Source organism: Symphalangus syndactylus, chromosome 5 (genome assembly GCF_028878055.3).
Source record: "Symphalangus syndactylus isolate Jambi chromosome 5, NHGRI_mSymSyn1-v2.1_pri, whole genome shotgun sequence".
In the NCBI taxonomy this organism is placed as follows: Eukaryota; Metazoa; Chordata; class Mammalia; order Primates; family Hylobatidae; genus Symphalangus; species Symphalangus syndactylus.
The window spans coordinates 87,514,936-87,523,410 of record NC_072427.2 but is presented as its reverse complement, the minus strand read 5'-3'; the positions used below and the strand labels follow the sequence as shown (position 1 = coordinate 87,523,410).

Genomic DNA, 8,475 nt, shown 5'->3' with positions numbered 1-8,475 from the left:
TCCCTATCAATCACACCGGCCCGCGGCCGCCGCCCGCCGCCGCCGCTGCCGCCCGGGTCTGGAGGGCCGGCGCTGCCGCGGAGGGCCCGCATTTGACCCGCCGCCCGGGGCAGGGGGCGGGGAGGGGGCGCGAGTGGGGGAGGGGAGCGGGCACCCGCGGGGGAGGGGGCACCTTCCGCCCAACCGGCGCGGGGGCGCGCCCAGTTGGTTTCTCAGTGTGGGTTGAGGGACGCGGAAATTTCTGGAAGGCGCCGCCGCCGCCGCGCTGGGCCCGATCGAAGCGCGCGCTCCTAACCGTCCCTTTCGGAGTGCGGCGCGCGCCCCGGCGCGGGGCGGAGGCGGGGGCGCGCGGGGCCCGACGCGGGCGGGGCGGCGGGCGTGAGGGCCGGGGGCGCGCGGCGGGGCGGGGCCGGGGCGGGCGGCGCGCGTGGGGCCGGTCGTGTCCGCGGACTCGCGGGGTCCTCAGGGCCGGCGGGGCTGCTCGGAGGGTGCGGGGAGCGCAGCGGCGCAGGCGGGAAGATGGCGGCCGCGACCCCGGCCCCTGCCTCGGCTGTGGCGAGCGCGTGGGTCGGGGTCCTGGGGGCGGTGGGCGCGATGGGGCTCGTGGCCCTCAGCCGGGCGCCACAGCGGGAGCAGCCCAGGGCCGCTCGCTGACGGCAGTGTTTGGGGCCGGGTGCTGGGGAAGCGGTTCCGGCGTCCCGGGAATTGGTGGGAAGAGCCGCTTCTGTCACACGAGTCGTGGAAATGGATGACAGGAAGTGCCGGCCAGGGTCTGGGCGCCCTGTGGGTTTGCACCTTCCTTGTGAGGGAAATCGTGTCACTTAACGAAAAACGAAGAAACGCGGAGTCTGCTTTATGTCATCCTCGTGGCTCTCGAAATGCCTTATTTGGACAGTGGCTCTGCGAGCGGACCAGTTAGGGCCTCCGTTCCGATGGCGGATTCCTGACGGGAGGCCCGAGGGTCCGGGAATGGCGGCCTCTTGAGGTGGGGCCCAGGGCAGGCCGGGCTGAGCGCGACGGCGGGGCTGCAGCCCTGGGGGTGTTCCACCTGTGTGAGGGGTTCTCTTCCAACTCTACAAGAGTTTGCTTTTCAAAACAGTAGGTGGTTTTTCTTTAGGAAGTGGTTCCTCTTCGGGATGAAAGAAACTCCCAGCTTTAGTTAGGTCTACTTTCACGGTTTTTCCTGGCGTACTGAAAAATAGGCTTTCTCTAAACATAAAGAAGAATCGAGGTGAAATGTGAACCTCTTTGCCAGTATAGTTATTGGTGATGCTCTTGCATTTAGTTATAACGTGGAAGATGGCAGGCTGACTGAAATGAGCCTTTCGTCACTCTGCTTAATTAGAGTGATTTGTGAATCCTCTCTTTGTACACAGGCATACCTTACATAATTCGAGTTCTAATCCAGACCACCACAGTAAAATAAGTATTGCAGTAAAGCAAGTGACACGACACAGTTTTAGGTTTTTCAGTGCATATAAAAGTTGTAATTATGCTGTACTACTTAAAGTGTGCAATAGCAAACATTATATCTATAAAAATGTGCTTACCTTAATTAAAAAATATTTTAGTGCTAAAAATACTAATGATCATCTGAGCCTCTAGTGAGTCCTGCTCGTTTTGTACTTGGACAATCTTGCCTCAATGTGGATGGCTGCTGACTGATCAGGGTGGTGGTGGCTGTGTCAGTTACTTAAAATAAGGCAACAGTGAAATTTGTTGCATTGATGGGCTCCTTCTTTCATAAAAGACTTCTTTGTAGCATGTGATGCTGTTTTGATAGCATTTTAACCACAGTGGAAATTCTTTCAAAGTTGGAGGCTATTGTCAAATTCTGCCACTGCTATCCACTAAGTTGATGTAATATTCCAAATGTTTTGTTGTCATTTCCACAATGTGCACAGGGTCTTCACTAGGAATAGATTCCATTTCAAGAAACCACTTTCTTTGCTCATCAGTAAGAAGCAACTCTTCATTGTTTCCACCACATCTGCAGTTCCTTCCTCCACTGAAGTCTTGAACTCCTCCAAGTCATCACCAGGGTTAGAATCAACTTTTTCCAAACTCCTGTTAGTGTTGATATTTGACTTCCTTCCATGAATCATGAATGGCATCTAGAATGGCGGATTCTTTCCAGAAGGTTTTCAGTTTGCTTTGCCCAGATTCATCCAAGGAATCACTACCACAGCTATAGCCTTATAAAATGTATTTCTTAAATAGTTAAGACTTGAAAGTCAAGCTTAGTCCTTGGATCCATAGCTGCAGAATGGATGTGGTGTTAGCAGACATGAAGACAGCATTCATCTCCTTGTGTACATGTCCATCAGAGTCCTTGGGTGACTAGGTGCATTGTCAGTGAGCAGTAATATTTTGAAAGAAATCTTTTTCTGAGCAGTGGATCTCAACAGTGGGCTTAAAATATTCAGTAATGTGTTATTCCATTTCCAGAGCACAGGCAAGAGTAGATTAAACATAATTCTTCAGGACCCTAGGATTTTCAGAATGGTCAGACCATTGGCTTCAGCTTAAAGTCACCAGTGACATTTGCCCCTAACGAGAGCCAGCTTGCCCTTTGAAGCTAAGCATTGAGTTCTCTTTAGATATGAAAGTCCTACATGTCATCTCCTTCCAGAGGAAGGCTGTTTTGTCTATATTGAAAATCTGCTTTTTCATCTGGCTGCTTTCATCAATGATCTTAGCTAGACCTGGATAACCTGGTGTTGCTTTTCTGTTAGCACTTGCTGCTTTACGTTGTACTTTTGTGTTAATGGGGACAGCTTCTTTCCTTAAACCTCATGAACCAGCTTCTGCTGCTTCCAACTTTTCTTTTTCTTTTTCTTTTTTTTTTGTTGAGATGGAGTTTCACTCTTGTTGTCCAAGCTGGAGTGCAGTGGCGTGATCTCGGCTCACTGCAACCTCCGCCTCCTGGGTTCAAGCCATTCTCCTGCCTCAGCCTCTGTAGTAGCTGGGAGTACAGGCGGCCACCACCACATTCAGCTAATTTTTTGTATTTTTAGTAGAGACGGGCTCTACTAAATGTTAGGTAGGCTAGAACTTTTGACCTCAGGTGATCCACCTGCCTCAGCCTCCCAAAGTGCTGGGATTACGGGGTGAGCCACCGTGCCTGGCTCCAACTTTACTTCTGCATCTTCCTCACCTCTCTCAGCCTTCATAGGATTGAAGAAAATTTGGGCCTGGTTCTGGATTAGGCTTCAGTTTAAGGGAATGTTGTGGCTGGTTTGATCTAATCAGACCACTCATACTTTCCCCATATCACCAATAAGGTTGTTTCACTTTCTTTCCCTCCCTTTCTTTCTTTTTTTGAGACTATTGCCCAGGTTGGAGTGCAGTGGTATGATCATGGCTCACTGCAACCTCTGCCTCCTGGGTGCAAGCAATTCTCCTGCCTCAGCCTCCCAAGTAGCTGGGGTAACAGATGTGCAGCATGTGTCCAGCTAATTTTTGTATTGTTAGTAGAGGTAGGGTTTCACCATGTTGGCCAGGCTGGTCTCGAACTCCTGACCTCAAGTGATCTACCCACCTTGGCCTCCCAAAGTGTTGGGATTACAGGTGTGAGCCAATGGACCTGGCCATTTTCTTATTCATGTGTTCACTGGAGTAGCACTTTTAATTGCCTTTAAGTTTTCTTTTGTTCTGAGAGGTGATTTAAAATTTCAAAAATTTGTATATATATTTTTTTAATTTCAAAAATTGAAAAGAAACTTCTACTTTGCATTTACAACTTGGCTAACTTTTTTTTTTTCTTTTCTTTTCTTTTTTTTTTTTTTTTTTGAGATGGAGTCTTGCTCTGTCACCCAGGTTGGAGTGCAGTGGTGCAATCTTGGCTCACTGCAACCTCTGTCTCCCGGGTTCAAGTGATTCTCCTGCCTCAGCCTACCAAGTAGTTGGGACTACAGACGTGAGCCACCACGCCCGGCTAATTTTTGTATTTTTAGTAGAGACAGGGTTTTGCCGTATTGGCCAGGCTGGTCTTGAACTCCTGACCTCAAATAATCCACCCACCTTGGCCTCCCAGAATACTGGGATTATAGGCATGAGCCACCGCACCCAGCCCTTTTTTGTTTTTTTTAAAGAGATGAAGTCTCCCTATGTTGTCCAGGCAGGTCTCAAGCTCCTGGCCTCAAGTGGTCCTCCTGCCTCAGCCTCAGGCGTGATCCACTGTGCCTGGCCTTGGCTATGTTTTTGAGAGATAGGGTCTCATTCTATTGCTCAGGTTGGGATGCAGTGGTGAGGTCATAGCTCACTGCACTCTTGACCTCTTGGGCTAAAGTGGTTCTGCCACCTCAGCCTCCTGAGTAACTGGGACTACAGGGATGTGCCACCATGCCCAGCTAATTTTGAAAAATTTTTGTAGAAGTGTGGTTTCATTATGTTGCCTAGGCTATCTCTTTTTTTTTTTTTTTTTTTTTTTTTTTTGAGACGGAGTCTTGCTTTTTCACCCAGGCTGGAGTGCAGTGGCGCGATCTTGGCTCACTGCAAGCTCCGCCTCCTGGGTTCACGCTGCCTAGGCTATCTCTTAAGTTCCTTTCCAGAATGGTGAATCCTTTCAAGCAGCCATCCTGCCTCGTCTTTCCAAAGTGTTGGGATTACCTGTATGAACCACTGTTCCTGACCTGGCTAACTTTTTGATTCAAGAGGCCTAGCTTTTGGTCCATCTTGGTTTTTGGCATAACTTTTTTTTTTTAGTTGGAGTTTTGCTCTTGTTGTCCAGGTTGGAGTGCAACGGCATGATCTCAGCTCACCATAACCTCCGCCTCCCGGGTTCAAGCAATTCTCCTGCCTAAGCCTCCTGAGTAGCTGGGATTACAGGCGTGTGCCACCATGCCAGGCTCATTTTTTTGCATTTTTAATAGTGATGGGATTTCTCCATGTTGGTCAGGCTGGTCTCAAACTCCAGACCTCAGGTGATCTGCCCGCCTCGGCCTCCCGAAGTGCTGGGATTACAGGTGTGAGGCACCGCGTCCGGTGACATGACTTTCTAACCAAGCTGGGTTTTGATTTTAAGTGGGAGATGGTGTTTCTCTTCCTTTCACCTGAACACTTAGAGGCCATTGTAAGCTTATTAATTGGCCTAATTTCAATATTGTGGTGTCTCACAGAACAGGGGGGCCCACGGAGAGGGAGAGAGATGGGCAGAATAGCCAGTCAGCAGAGCAGTCAGAACACATAGCATTTATCCATTAAGTTCGCTGTCTAATAAGGTTTGTGACGCGCCAATAAGATTACAGTGTGAACATCAAAGATCACTGATCACAGATCCCCGTAACACATAATAATGACAAAGTTTGAAATAGTGAAGAATTACCCAAATGTAACACAGACAAAAAGTGAGCTCCTGTTTTTGGAAAATTGGCACCAATAGGCTTGCTTTCTCCATACAGGGTTGCCACAAATCTTCAACTTGTGAAAAACAATATCTGCTGAGTGCAATAAAGCAAAACACAATAAAATGTAAAATTAGGTGCTTATAGCCAGGGGCGGTGGCTCACGCCTGTAATCCCAGCACTTTGGGAGGCCGAGGCGGGTAACATCCTATTTGCGGCTTACACTTTTGTTGCAAATTGTTAAAACTGTCTGAAACTGTTTAGAAGGACAGCCTGAAACTGCTAAAGTGATTCAAAGTATAGACCCTGGTGGGGGAGGGGGCGTCTTAAATTTTCATATCTGCTTGGCCTCTGGGGGCCTCTTAACAGCATTTTAAAGGAAATAAATAGATTAAGAAGAGAACAAATTATTTTGAAATACAGTTATCAAAATACTGTATTGAACCAAATTGGTGATAGTCCCATTTATTAGCTAAGTAACCGGATTGAGCCATGGCTCTGGTAATTCCTTTGGGAGTAGTGATGAGATTTCTGTGACACTCTAATGCTTTGGAAAATACCTGTTGCTGTTCCTGCTAAAACTCCAGGGCTTATTGTCTGCCTTTATAATTGAAGGAGTGCTACATTTCAGCTAGAAGTTTTTTCCTTTTATCATTCATGTTCACAAATACCAGGTCGTTTTACTCTCAGCCTATCCATTTGTAGGAATATATGTGTGTCCTTTCTTTACTTCCTCAAATGATTATATTGATGACAAAAGAGACAAGAAAATAAAAACAGCACAGATAGGGGAACCCAAAGCCTAACAGTGTGCGTCCTTGGGGGTGAGCGTGAAGGAAGTGGCTGCAGGCCCTGGGAAGTGCCATCTTGCATCCGTGTGCAGCACTGAGTGGATACCCGATGGTTCTGTCTTGTGTACACTGTTCAGGAGGACATGTAGAGTGGACGTATCACGTAGAAAAAGGTCAGTCTGGAAACTGTTAGAAGCACTCAGGGGCTGAGAGGCATGGTCCCTTGGTGGAAAGAGCCAGCAGGCCTGGTGCTGGCGGTGTCCTGCTTATGAGAGTGTGCAAAGTCTGGAGCCTGGCCTGTTCCTGCCCTTGGCAGATGGTAGCTCCTTGTTTTGGATTGTTAGCCCCTGCCGGTTTAGTTACTGTTTCTGGAAGATTCACATAGAAGGTAGTGTGGTAATTCAGTCAATGTGTTGTCTGGCATGTGGTATAAAACTCCTGTTTAAAGCTCTGGTTCTGAGGCCATGCCTCAGGGACTTGAGAAGGGGACAGAGCAGCTTATTTTATTATTTATTTTATTTAATTTTAATTTTACTTTATTTTGAGATAGGTTCTCACTTTTTCACCCAGGCTGGAGTGCAGTGGCACGATCTCGGCCCACTGCAGCTGGGAGCTTCTGGGCTCAAGTAATCTTCCGGCCACAGCCCCCAGAGTAGCTGGGACTACAGGCACGTGCCACCACACCCAGCTGATTGTACTGTTTGCCGTCTGTGATTGACGCTGGAATGATTGGCTGTTTTAGTCGGGTTCTCAGGGTGGCAGGGAGCAGGCTGACTTCAAGTTGGGTGGGTGGTGGGATAGGTGGTTCAGGATCACGCAGGGATAAAGAAAGTAGGAATCTATGGGATCCTTGGGACCACTGTATTGTTGCTGGGCCTCTGGGCAAATGGAACCATGGTTTGCGCTGTGGCAGGATCCAGTTCTGCACCAGGGCTCTTGGCCTTCTGCTTCAATTAGGTGGTGGTTCCGTCTGTACACTTCTGTTGTTGTTCCTTCTGTACACCACTGTCTGTTCCGTCTGTACACTTCCCTCACAGCAGGGGCTCACCCAGCCTTACCTGCCCTGTACCCTCCCTTTCCCAGCACCCACCTCAGAGAGAGTGCCTGAGCTCTTTCCCCTCACACCACCTCCCAGGCGCTGACCTTCGGGCTGGCCTTGGGTGTTGTGGGGCTGCCTGGCCCACGGGTTGGTGCTTGGGGAGGAATGAGCTTCTGCCACCTGCACAAGGAAGCCCCCTTTGAGCAGGGCCTGCCAGTGGGGTTGGGTCACTCAAAGGGGCTGTGGATTGGTAGGTACTATGATCGCAGTTTCTAGAACATAATGCCTGAGTGAGAGCACGTGTTTTGTTACATGTTCTCTTAGACATTTTATGAACGTTTATACATTTTTTTGCATTAAAAGTGTTAGGAATTTAAATTGACAAGAAAAAGGAGCATAAGGCCGGGTGCAGTGGCTCACGCCTGTAATCCCAACACTTTGGGAGGCCAAGGTGGATGGATCACCTGAGGTCAGGAGTTCGAGTCCAGCCTGAACAACATGGAGAAACCCTGTCTCTACTAAAAATACAAACAATTAGCCGAGTGTGGTGGTGCATGTCTGTAATCCCAGCTATTCGGGAGGCTGAGGCAGGAGAATCGCTTGAACCCAGGAGGTGGAGGTTACGGTGAGCTGAGATCACGCCATTGCACTCCAGCCTGGGCAACAAGAGCGAAACTCCACAAAAAGTTTAATAAACATTAAATTGCTAAACTTTACATTCTTCTAAATTTAGTTACGTATTTGAGCATACTTTTTTTCCCCCATGAAACAGGGGCTTGCTCTCTCACCCAGGCTGGAGTGCAGTGGTGCAATCTTGGCTCCCTGCAACCTCTGCCTCCCGGGTTCAAGCAATTCTCCTGCCTCAGCCTACCGAGTACCTGGGATTACAGGTACCCACCACTACGCCTGGCTAATTTTTGTATTTTTAGTAGAGATGGAGTTTTACCATGTTAGCCAGGCTGGTCTCGAACTCCTGACCTCAGATGATCTGCCCGCTGTTGCCTTTCAAAGTTATAGGATTACAGGAGTGAACCACTGTGTCTGGCCCTTTTTTCCAATTCTTTGTTACGGTAAAATACACATAACAAAATTTACCATCTTAACCATTTTCAGTGTGCAGTTCAGTGGTGGTAAGTTCATTCTTACTGTTGTACAGCCATCACCACCATCTGTCTCCAGAACCCTTCATCTTGTAAAACTGAAACTCTATACCCATTAAACACTGCCTCCCCATTTCCCCTCCCTGAAACCCCTGGCAACCATTATTCTACTTCCTGTCTCTGAATTTCACTACTATAGG

At 48.5% G+C, this 8,475-nt stretch overlaps 1 protein-coding gene across 3 annotated transcripts in view; it reads left to right on the top strand.

The window, feature by feature from the left end:
* The window catches only part of PKNOX1 (PBX/knotted 1 homeobox 1), a 67,636-nt gene that overhangs the window by 399 nt on the left and 58,762 nt on the right, over positions 1 to 8,475 (top strand). The gene's annotated exons all lie outside the window — the stretch shown is intronic.